The sequence below is a fragment of the Limulus polyphemus genome, unplaced genomic scaffold, assembly GCF_000517525.1.
Source record: "Limulus polyphemus unplaced genomic scaffold, Limulus_polyphemus-2.1.2 Scaffold87, whole genome shotgun sequence".
Taxonomy (NCBI): Eukaryota; Metazoa; Arthropoda; class Merostomata; order Xiphosura; family Limulidae; genus Limulus; species Limulus polyphemus.
The window spans coordinates 851,838-865,013 of record NW_013665697.1 but is presented as its reverse complement, the minus strand read 5'-3'; the positions used below and the strand labels follow the sequence as shown (position 1 = coordinate 865,013).

The window sequence follows — 13,176 nt, the reverse complement described above, 5'->3', positions numbered from 1 at the left end:
GTGTGTGTGTGTGTACATAAAAGCAAATAATGTACGAAACGGGCTTTCAATAAATCAACGTTCTGAACCAAATAAAAAAATCTATGGAAGTTAAAGCTACTTGAATGAAAATATTTAGAAAATAAACCTATACTTTGCCCTGCTTAAAACAAAATACTTCACAACTGAACGTAATAGCTAAATGAGGACTAACGATCTGCGCTTGTTTAATTTTTTAATTGATGTGAACATTTTTATCTATATGATGGAAGTAACAACGTTAGTTTTAATTACATCCAAACAATACAATATAATCATCTTGGTTGCTCTAAAAGGGGTTTAAAATCATATGCGAGTAATACATGAAAATCAGAACCATAATTGGTGATGTTGAATGGTAGACAGATTCAAAGATAAAAATCGAGGCTTATTTCTCCTAGTGGGCGTGAAAACACAGCTCATTATGTAGCTAATACTTCCTTGTGAGGTTTTAATGAAACACATTTTTAATGGCAACAACTAAAAATAGTGACATTAATAGTTTCAGAGAAGTCCACTAATTCACGGGATCAACAGTAGTGGGTACATAAACTACTAGATATGTTAAAAACAACAAAATATAGTAATGAGAGCAAATCTAGATCAATATATTGAACAACATGTGATCTCTGGCAGAGAGAAGTGGGAATGAAGAGACTATATATTTTCTAGCTTTTCTAAAAGTAACTAGTTACTAGTGATTAAACAACGAAGATTTCAATAACTATGTCTAAATCAAGTTATACTTTAACTTTCTAATCTTTTTAACTTCTACAAGCTCTTCATTAAAAACTTAACGTGGTATGCTTTATTTCAGGATAAATACTATGAAACTTGTTTTATTAAGTAAAACCATTAATTTAACAAATGAAAATTACAATTGATATTAATTATATGCCATAAAAGTCTGAAATGAGGAGATTTTTGTACCTATGAATTACATTACACAAGTTATGTTTTAACTGCCACAAACAAACAACCACAGTGGAAAAATAATTTTAGTATTTCCCACTAGTAATATTTTTCTTTCAGAAATCTGACATCTGATGATCAGACATGTGATTTGGAATGCACGTGACTGGTCGTTTAACCTACGCTAGGTAGATGTAGTAGATCGGCATCATGACATTTCACTTCAATATGATGCATAGTCACCACGAACTGTAAAATCAATCTGATATCGATGCTACAAGATCAAAATCAATTTTGATACAGTATGGAGATATTATCGAGTAGTCCTCGGAAAAAGCTGTATCCAAGTCATTGTTAGAGTGTAAAGTCACTTGATGGATATGCATGTTTCCCAAGTGCAGACTTGATGGGGTTGAAGTCCAGCAAGCATGCAGCCCATTCCACCCTGTTAATTCTTCCTTGTCCACAGAATGTGTTGACCAGTTCATCAAAGTAGTGGTGAGTATATTCCTCCATTAGGATAAAGTCATGGCCAATTGCACCAGCCTATGGTAGCAAAAAAGGCCGTAGGATATGGTTCCTATGATGTGGGCCATTTTATGATTTCAATGACTGCTCATCTCATTAGTGAAATGCCGGATGTCATATTGTATTGTAAAAGTAAGAATTCCGATTATTCTTTAATTATTTTGTAAAGTGTATATATTTGAACACCTATCAGAAAGCTTTTGTCTCTGACTGCACTAAAGCATTTAACGTATTCATTGAACTTCTAACTATTTTTTATATGTTCGTTCACATAAAGCAAAAAAAGATTTGTGTACCTATATAAACATCTTAATTCTTTCCTCGTGACATTTTTAATTTCTGCCTCGTAGGTATTTTAGGAGGCACTCAAGCTTTTTCATAACTTGGTGCAAAGGTTTTTACAGGATAGATAATAGTGTTAATTTCATTTCATTTCACATTTAATTACAAAATAGAAAAATACACCTATATATAATGCAATGTAGTTGATAGAAAGTTGAAGTTAATAAATATATTACAATAACTCTGGCACTTGTATCATTTTGAAATTACAAAACTTATTGTGATCCAATGATATACTATCCAACTACCATCATTACTTGTTTAGATAACGTATGTGTATCTCCTAATACGCCATATTAGCAAAGTAAAACATGAATATCGTACACTATAGTGCACATAATATCAAGGGTTAACTAAGTTGCTTTCAATTCCAAACATCCACTAAATTATATGAAAGAAGTTGCTATAAGTGAAAATTGAAAGCACCTTCATGCAGGACGGTACAGTATGTACACTTAGACGAACTGAATAAAAGTTAGCCACAGATGTAAGCACGATTTTATTTTGACTTAGAAAACTGTTATATAATGTTCTTTTTTTCTAAATGAGAAATTTAAGGTTTAATTTTTATAACCAATTTCCGAAATAAGATGTAACTATAACTAAAATGTTTGCGACGAACGTTTTCTTTATTTTAGACTTGTTGACACTTGTGCCTGCTATATCATTAGAGTTTTTAGTTCCCAGTAGGGTAAGATGTTAGAGATACTTCATCTTGATTACCAGGCTAGAGATGAGTCATCCTGATTACCCTGTAAGCCATACTATTTACTTAAAATTGCACACCTTGTTAATGCAAACTAGAGTGGCTTGATATACTCTGTATTACATACATATCGCTGGAATGTGTAAAGCTTTTATCCTGTGTGATTAGTCTATATTTTTTAGTTTTTGCGCCCGTAATTTGCATGTCTAAATACAATTAAAGAGTCCTGTATACCATCAGGTTTCTTTGCAGGTTTTCTGACATGTTGGGTCAACCGATCTAACAATACACTGGATAGTGAAGAAAGCGTGAAACACATAGTAGCTTTTCAGTAATATTGCAAATGAATATCTATAAGGCAAATATTTACCTAAGAAATTAAAACGCTTGGTACGCTTTATCATGTTTTGTTTTTATACGAAAATCAGTTAGTACCAGGTTAAATAACTGTAGGATACGAGTGAAACAGGTGCATTTGAATAAAACGTTCGAGTGTTGAAATAAAGATTCTTACTTTTGAGTTTTTCCCATTGGTTGAAAGTTGAAATATAATGTCAATAAAAATAAATTGTGTTCTAATTCATTCTGTGGATACAGTATACATTTGTTAGCACAACTTTCACAAATAGTTGATTTGAAATATATTTTTCCTTAAGAACACAAAAAAAACTTTTTTTGTTAAGGCTCCCTTTGAAAATTTATAATGGAATTATTTTTAACCACAATTATTTTTCTATTCCATTTTTCAAATCCAAAAGAGATACGTTGATAACCAATCGTTTTTCACAATGCCAAATGTCTCTAGGACAACTTCCAGTTCATGGTTCTCAAGTTATCACAGGAAAAAAAAAGTTAGAGGCGGTGAAAACTGTAACCAGAATTTATCTACATTATGTTTACTCCAATAAAAAATGGACTCATAAACTCCATCTTGTAAAGTAATATTCTCAGAAAAATCTGTCATGTTTGAATTTTGTGTGAGCAAATAACTGACGTGTCCATAAATAAGAAAACAAGTAGACGTTTCTAAACAAAGTGTCATGTGCATATGTTGTTGAATTATTTTAAAACACTATGTGATTCAATACATTAATAAGAGCTACGTGATTCTAATACTAATAATCAGCATTTTGTTTGGAACAAACGATTACCATACATTATAAAAAAGACAAAACCCTAGCCTCTTCAATGGGTAGGTCTGTCTTTTCTTCGGAGATAGGTGCAAAATGACATGTAAATATTCATAGTTTCTAATACCTTTATAACATACCCCTTATTTCAAGAGTTAGAACTCGCAAGATCTGATAATTTCACCAAGTATAGATTGTTATATCTTCTTTTATTTGAAATAAGCGTCTAATCCATAAGAGGAAACACATGAATTATACAACTGCTCTGGAAATAAAAGTGTCGGTAGTTGAAATGCATCATATAACGTTTTTGATTGTTTTTGATTCTTTCTTCGAGAGATTCATGTGTAACTTAAAAGTGTGGAGGTTTGACAGGAGTATTGATATGTGTCTTGTTTAATCTCATCCACACGTCCGTCAATCAAAAATAGAAAAAAATATAGCAACATAAACAATAGGAACAACCAATATGAGAAGGAAACGGCTTCTCGAACATGGAATATATTTTGTAACACCGAGACGTGATCTTGTAAAACATACACGTTTTACAACAAAATAATATATACAGTGGTTCGTAAATAGAATTGCCTACTTGCAGTGATTATAATTTACTCTCAGTCCAAATTCCAGATTTATTGACAATGTACTTCCTAAGGATGTTTGGATTTTCGTGTGATACGTCTAAAGAGAAAAAAATATTATAGAGAAAAATAATAATTTATGGAAAAACCCAAGAATTTTCCTGTTTCATGACTAATTCATATCTTGAACTTTCAGAGGAATGTAATTTATGTACAGAGCATTTATACTCTCCTAAACCGTCTAAGTTTTAATGTTAAAAGAATGAAAACTTCAATCAAAATATATAAATGGCTCAAACTGATTGAAACTGAAAAACCAAACATTCGGTTAACTAGGTATATCGTAATTCATGCAATTAAATATTGATACTGAGTACATTATATTAAAACGATTCTGAAGTCTTACCCTATTGTTACAGTCCATTCATAGTGTACCTCATGATCGTGAATCCTTACCATATCCCTGCAGCTTAGCATATATACATTGCAAAATAGCCCTGTAGCTTGGTTTCTATTGCAAAATAGCCCTGTAGCTTGGTTTCTATTGCAAAATTATTCGTCGTATGGCTGTCATGTCAGAAGCACATCCATTCCTCCTGATATTTTCCTTAATCGATCTAGTGCACGAGGATGATGGTTTCCTAGCGCTCTTTGCAACAGTCCGACCGTACAGAAATCCATAGGCGCTGCGTTCGGCGACTTGACCAGTATGTCTTCGTATGAAATAGCATGAATACTGTCTTATTCTCAAGTTGTTTTACATATACAACGATTGAACGGGAGGTATAACCGAAAGCGTTATCTTGTTGAATCATACCCATTTGGCCTTGTTTCTAGACGGAGATTCTTCTTGATTATTTTGTTCGGTGATTTTCATCTGTTACAAGATATCATGGTTGGGGTGAGACTTATTGTAGTACTATTTTAAGATGGTCCTGGTTTCCCAAGTTGATCCACGCACTTTTGTTTTCAATGCCATTATGTTGAAGAGATATCCCCGTCTTAGATATTCTTAATCCTCGAAATGAATACATCTTTAAGAGTTGAGTGTATGGATATTTTGCGTCGGACAGGGCTGTTAAATACCCTTCTGAAAAGCGATCAAATTTTGTGGCATCACACTACCAACGACAAATCAAATGTTAAAATGTAATTCTATTATATATCGTACCACTAGAACTTTATATCGGCTGTAAATGTCACGATACTTGCTGATTTACATTTTCAAAATCGTTTTCATATACGTACTCAGCCCGCTGTATGTTCTAATACATATGGTTCTAGTACAGGTTGGAGAAGTTACAGCTTTAAAACAGTTTTCCGTGTTGCATTTTGAATGGAGAGTTTTGTTTCCAATTCAAATAGGTTATCTAATGGAATACGTTTTATAATAGCACCTTCAATAGAACAAGCAACATCATAATTAAAAATACATAAAATGTTCTCTTAAAAATCAGTAATTAATCACATGACAACGTACACTGAATATAAAGTAAGAATAAATAGCAATATTCTCCAACCAGTAACCTAGGTTACCGGTTAATGGACTTGTATCAGAATTGCTATTTACAAATAACAGTGCGTTCTAGTGTAGGTATACTGAACTAGAATTCGTTCGATTAAACTGACAATATTAAGTAATGTTTTCCACAGGATTATATTTTGCTATAAAAAAAATGAACCAAGGAATAATCGCTTTTTCGAATTTCTGGGGATTTTAATCCCTAAAAGTACAGACCGAGTCCGTAACCATCGACATTTTTATGCTCATTTATTTAAACTACTTATGCACAAAATTTATTGTGGGTCCACAACTTTGTTTGTTACATGGTCCTTAATGATACAAGATGCAAAATAGAAAATACAGTAATGGTGAAAAACTCGTCAAGTTAATATAGTTTTATTGGTAAACACGAAACGAACATTTCAGGCAAACAGCCCTTCATCGGGTTGTCAGTGAGAATACAACTGTCGGTAGAAGAGTTCTATTCGTGTTTACCAATAAAATTATATTAATTTGGCGAGTTTTTCACTATTGTTGTAATTTCTGTTTTACATTTTACAATTTCCTCGCTCAGCAATTGTTTTATTACTAGAACGTAATGATGCATGAGTCACACACAAAAATCTAAACAAATACCAACAGTATTGCAACAAATCTAATTAATTACTGATTCCATCCAATTCTTTGGTCAGGTTCTCAAAGTGAGTGTTGTAACAGAAAAACATCAACTCACTCAATATGATACAATATGAAGATCCCACCGGTAGTGATAGGCATAAAAAGTGTCTATAGTTTGAGGGCTTTAGTATATTATTTACTGATAGTTACTAATTGAAAGGATGCATCAAACATGTAAAGTTTATTCTAGACAGTTTTAAACTATATTTTGGATGTTCCAGCCACTTTGATGTTAAAAACAAAGAAATTCAGCAACATGATCAAAGCCATACATTAATGTCACTTGTTATTTTACGAAACGTATTATACACAAAATTTCATTGCTTGTCCTTTAAAAAAAGGAGTGGAATACAAAGCATTTTGTTGTGAAAAAGACTTGTCCAAATGATTATTTACCAAGACGTAACATAAAGTTTATACATGAAATTAAGAGAATTGTGAATTACCAGTTTATCGTTCTTAATTCGTAAACTTTTTACAAAGCATGATCAAGTTCAACTAAAAATATTATACCTTTCTTATTGAAATAGTTACGGGTATTAAAATGAAATGTGCTATTAAGTAATATCTTCAACCTGAACTTTTACAAAATAATAAAAATGCTTTCAAGCATAACAGTATGAATAAAAAGCAATCAGTTGAGAAAAAAAAGGTTTTCATTCCAAAAAGCAGATCATCATTTTTAATCACATCTCAAATGAAATTCTTGATCTCTTAAAAGTTTGAATAAGTATATCAGTTTTTCAGCTTACTGATTTTAAATAAAGTAACCTAGTTTTTGTAGAAGGAGTAGCTAGCTTGCTTGACGGCATATTCTTGTTCAAACTTTTGTCTCATTTTCTGAACTTGATAAAAAAAAAACAGTTGATTCAGCCTAGTGCGTATCTCTTTTCCAATACGATAAAAGTCACAATTAAAAATCCTTTCATAAAGTTTCGACTTAATTCTCTTGGGGATCGCTTATTGAAGAGCTGCTCAGATTAATAATCGTAGAATTTCAACAAAGGGGCGACGTTTGCCCGTAGAATAAAGACAAATAATGTGCTTACTGACTCGGAACGCAAGTATTTACTAGCCCTATTTCATATAATCTGGAATGAATGGTAATCACAGAGCAAATTTATACGTATAATATTACTGTAATTTATGTTGTTTGTTTCTTTTTTTAAAAAATCAGTAAAAGCTTAGCTAGCTCAGGATAGGCAGAGCTTAAAGAACATGTGAAATACTCCTGGCGTAAATAACAGAAACAAACTAAACAGTAGATCACAACCGTTAAAAAAAGAAGAAATGCACTTTAAGATGGAATACATCCCTTGCGAACAATATATGTGTGTATGTGTCCTACCTTATATCTACTTATTTCATATTTAAATATAGTTTGCCATATAATTTGCTTTTCTGCCTTAGTTTAGTTGGAATCTTGTGTCAGTGCATGTTGTAAGGCGTTTCTGCTATACCATAGCTGAACACTTGTATCAGTGCATGATGTGAGGATTTCCTGCCATAGTTTAGTTGGAATCTTGTGTCAGTGCATGATCTAAGGCTTTTCTGCTATACCATAGCTGGACGCTTGTATCAGTGCATAAGGTAAGACTTTTTCGCTATAGTTTAATCGGACTCTTGCGTCAGTGTATGATGTAAGAATTTACTGCTATAGCTTAGCTGGACTTTTGTGTCAGTCCATTATATAAGGTTTTTCTGCTATAGTTTAGATTGAATTTTTTGGCAATGAATGATCTGAAGGGATATCTTCTTATAAATAGGCATCTTTTTCTGAAATGCCCCAGTGGTAAGTCTGTTGGCTTATAACGCTGAAAACCGGCCTTCGATACTTGTGGTGGGCACAGCAAAGATAGCTCATTGTGTAGCTTTGTGTTTAACAACTATAAAATAAACAAGCAAAAAAAATAAACTTTTCTAAATGGACATCTTCTGAATGGGGTTTGTTATGATATTAATTATCACTATCGGTAACAAAGCTAATCATTGGTTACATACATATCAGATGTGACAAAGTGTTTCCTTTCTGAACTATGATAAAGATCAATTCTGAAGTAACAACGATATTCATGAAGAAGATATTTGCCTCTTTTAACTATAATTACACACTTTTCCAGAATAATGTTTAATACAGATATAGCAATATCATTTACCACTCCTCGCTGACTTGAATCTTCAGAAAACAATACTTGGAAAAATCATCATCCGTCGATTCACCATGTGAGCTTATAATTTACATGAAATACATATTTTTGTAACTGAACTATTTATAATTGTTATATATTTTAAAATTAAATAAAATTCGTTTACATAAAATATTGTTACTTTGTTTATTTATTGTGTAATTACACCAGTCAGTTGTCTGGTGGAGCCTTATCGACAAAGATGAGTTGGGTCATTAATTGAAAATCCAGGAGGAACTGACGTAAAATTGCTCAGTTTAGCAAAGAAAGGGGACCTTTGCTTTATTTTCTTAAGGGTGGTATTGGATAAAATGGAAATATCTTAGTAATTTGCTCTTCCTTGTCAATACCATCCGCTTTCTCTAAGAAATAAGTATAATTGTTAAAGTCAGAGAATATACGAATCCTCAACGTCTACAAGACGATAAAAACGACGACTTTAGAAACAATCGATCAACTACGTTCTTTGAAACAGCAGGAGGAAACCACAGAACGAGTTATAATTCGAAGTAATTCTTGTAGAGAGAGGAAAACGTCAAATACATCCTACTGTGAAAGCAACTCAAGCCAATAGGGTCTTTCTACCCACAACAATGTAGTTTTACAGGGGAAAACAGTAAGTCTCCATTTCTATTAGATCGTACGCTTTTTCCTTATATTAAAAGACCCGTTTGAATTAGTCGTATTTACTTATGTATTATGTAAGTCTGACAACAAGCAAGAAATGGAAATACTTACATAAAACTTGAAAGGAAATTTAACACTTATATTATAAAGAAGAAGAAGAGTGTTCTTGTATATCTTATTCCATGCTTCGTAAATTACAATTATTTATAAGTATCGTATATTACCTTATGATCGTCAGTTTAAAACAATCAAATGTAAATAAAGAAGCATGATGCAAAATACATTAGTCTATTCAGCTTAACGTTTAAAATTGGCGAATACATGTAGACTTTTACACAGTTATAAAAGTTATTGAATGTTTATAGTATCATCAACGCATAGTAGTTTAAAATATACATATCAGTTGTAGACATCAAGTTCGATAAGAATAGAACAAATTAATTTTATATAAAGAATGATTAATATATTTTTTAAGTGATGATGTTCCTTGAAACTACGAATTGCAAATATAGGCTGAACTGTACTAAGGACCCATTGTTTGATATATGTACTTAATGTAAACTTTAAAGTTATTTTTGTATTTATTTTATAAACTTATAAAGTAGTTAATATTGCTCAAGGGTAATGAAACTAGCCAGAGGATCACTAACGTGAGATGTACCATTCTTTTCTGTTGTTGTCATTTTTTTTGGAATATTATTAACCCATTAATATTATATAGGACAAACTGGACGTCTTACAGAATATTTTATCTTCTTTTCATATAACTTAGACCTAATATATCCAGAGACAGTTGAAAACCATTAAGGACTGTACCTGAACATCAAAGGGAAGTTGCACATTATTACATTATCACCCCATCACTTCCCAATACGTATTTATACATTCAAGTCATAAAAAAAGGAAAAATATATGCACTGATGCTTATCTATCGACCATTGATTCTCTCTTTGTATCGTAAGTACCCAGACACCAAAGAAGAGAAAGACACATTTTAGCATATGCAGGTGGGTGTAATTGGCATTATCCGTGAATATGCAAAAAACGGAAACGTCAAAGACAGATGTTGTTATAAGTTAGTTTTCATTTCACCTCTTCTTGTTTTCAAGTCAACGTAATATAGAAAGACTACATCAATAATGTAAGCCTAATGAACTATGTTCTATTGGATGCAAGAGCAAAAATTAATTTAATCCTTCTAAAGCTAAGAGCAATACTTTATTTGCTTTTTTCTTCTCCGTTATTATATGCCAGGTGGCACTACTTTCCGTACGTATGTTTTGTTGTTGTTGATTTTTCTTTATTTCTGCCAAAGATCAATAATCCGCGCCAACCAACCAAAAAGCAGCGGCGTGTATCATAGTGAAAAGTGAGTAAAAACAAACAAATATGATCATAGCCTTTCGGACAAATGATATATCTCTTTACTGAGACTTTTAGGTAGAAATAATAATATAAGAAAACTAACAATGTATAATCATTTCTCATCAACGCTATTATATGACAAAACAAAAACTTACATAGTAAATTATTCAATTTGTTCAACTACCTGTTGAGTACCGATTAAAACAACGTCAGGAGCTTTTGTTTTGAGAGACAACTGGATGTACACTTACACAGTTATCGTGAATAACACACAACTTCTAATGTTTGTGTAACTTTCAGTTATGGGTTAACAGACCTTGTACTTTTCGTTTTCTTAAATTAAAATTTCTAACATACTTCTTGCCATACTCTTATTATTTGTAAGCATTTCTTTACATTAGTGGAGATTCTGAATTGTAGAGATGACTGAATGATCTGTTGTTTTTTGTTGTTGTTGTCGTTTTTTTCGTTTAGTAAACTTGTATGAAATTTTATTGATTTCTTGATAAACAACATGTTGACTCGCCACATATCACTCATTTTTTTTTTCAAATAATGTCAGTTTTTCTTCCGTTAAGGTAATTATAAAATACCTGGGAATAGATTATAGACTTGGAAGATGCCAAGCCATATACGTAATCAAATGTGGGTTAAAACACAAAGATTTTGCAACGCTTTGGTGACATACATTTGCGTATATAAGACAGGAGAACTATATACCAAGTACAATAAAATATTCAAGAAGGTAAGAAAAAAATAATAGCAACATTTATTCAAACGTCAATACCAGCTCCAGAATTATATTTTACATTTAAGGTTGGTGTGTATTCCGATTGTATGCAAATAGTTTATTAAGAATATATCGGATAATGTGAACTTTTGCTACGTTTCTTTTTTATTTCTTCTTCTTTAAATCACACTGTGTTTACTTCCAATCACAAATAACAATGGATTTTATTTGTTTGTTTGTTTAATTTTTTGCATAAAACCTCTCGAGAGCCATATGCACTAGCCGTCTCTAATTTTGAGGCTTTGAAGCAATATACTAGAAGACAGTCAGCTAGTCAACTCCACCCACTGCTAACTCTTGGGTTACTTCGTTGCCAACGAACAGTGGGGTCGAACTCCGTCTCCGAACATGCTCGCCATTTCAGCCCTGAGGGCGTTATGAATTACGGTCAATCCCACTATTTGTTGGCAAAGAATAATCCAAAAATCAGCGATGGCGGACGTTGACCAGCTAGTTGTTTTCTCTCTAGTCTATCTCTTCAAAATTAGGAATACACTTTAAATGGCTACTAGCTTAGTCCAAAATTCAGAAATGAAAAAAACAATGTCAAGATTAACTTATATAATTAAATCGCAGACAATAATCAAATTACTAGTGAGAGTCTTAATGGACAAAGAAATTGGTAACATGCTTAATAAAACGACAACTTTGTGGCATCCTAGATTTTACTCTTATAATTATTTTTTAATGTTTTACGTTGGTGGTTAAACTCTCACATATCATAACTATCTAATCTGTTAACGAGTCATTAGACATTGAATGAGCTAAAACCGCAAGAAATACAGCAGAAGAAATGTAGTACACTTCCCTCATGAAGATTTAACTTTAATGTTTTCAGCAAACATTCAGTAGATGTTTCAGTATATTTTATCAACTACGCATATTAATCTAAAGTACTTTAATAGTCTAATTACGTTTCTCGTGTCAATTTAGAATTCTCCAATACAAAAAAATGACCAAATGACTTAGGTACTGCGTACGATTTTGCTCTCTTTCCAACCCCTTGAAATTTAAGTCGTCCCACTTCAATTTTCAATGCTTTGCTTCCAGTTCTTTAACTTTCAGTCGGCCCACTTTCATTTTCACGTTAACAACTCAATACTGCATAATTATTAACTTTTAAACGCGTATTGATCTCGAAACTTACAAAGAATGATAACAATTTTGAACTTGATGTTTTTTCTCCATAGATAACAGAACAAGCTAATTTTGGTATTGATCTTATAGCTGATGTCCATATCTCAAAGTAACATGAGTAGTCCTTTTATCTCATTTACTTATGTAAGAAAGCCAATAAGCTTTCTTTAGCAAAGTCGAACATGAAGGTTTGTGTTTTGTCATCACCAATTACTTTTACTCAAACTATATTTTATGTATCGATGTTTTCAACGTTTTTTAACGAACGTATTGAATTATAGGCTTTCATTTAATATTCAAATAATGCTTGAAGTGCCATAATTTCTTGCACTAATTAATATTTTATATACTGACATTCGTAGTAACACACACCATATGGATTACGTGATCGATACTTGTAAATAAGCTGTATGTTTGAGGATTACTACAGTTCACATCGAATTATTGATGAAACTAAACATTTCTGTACAACATACCTATTTATACCTAGACCAGTACGTAGGAATGAAACAATTAGAATGTTAAAAGTACTACTTTTGTTTGCCACTCTCAGTCAGAATGAAATATTCTATAATTTGGCTTACCATTTAGACGTATGTAACTTACATATCCTAAGCGTAGGTATCCAACTGAAGAAACAACGCGTTCTAATCATTATAAATAACAACGTGA

At 32.0% G+C, this 13,176-nt stretch overlaps 1 pseudogene; it reads left to right on the top strand.

Annotated features, from left to right (window-relative positions):
- LOC106468321 overlaps positions 1-12,617 on the top strand; it is a 31,602-nt pseudogene extending 18,985 nt beyond the window's left edge.
- The last annotated feature ends 559 nt before the right edge of the window (positions 12,618-13,176 follow it).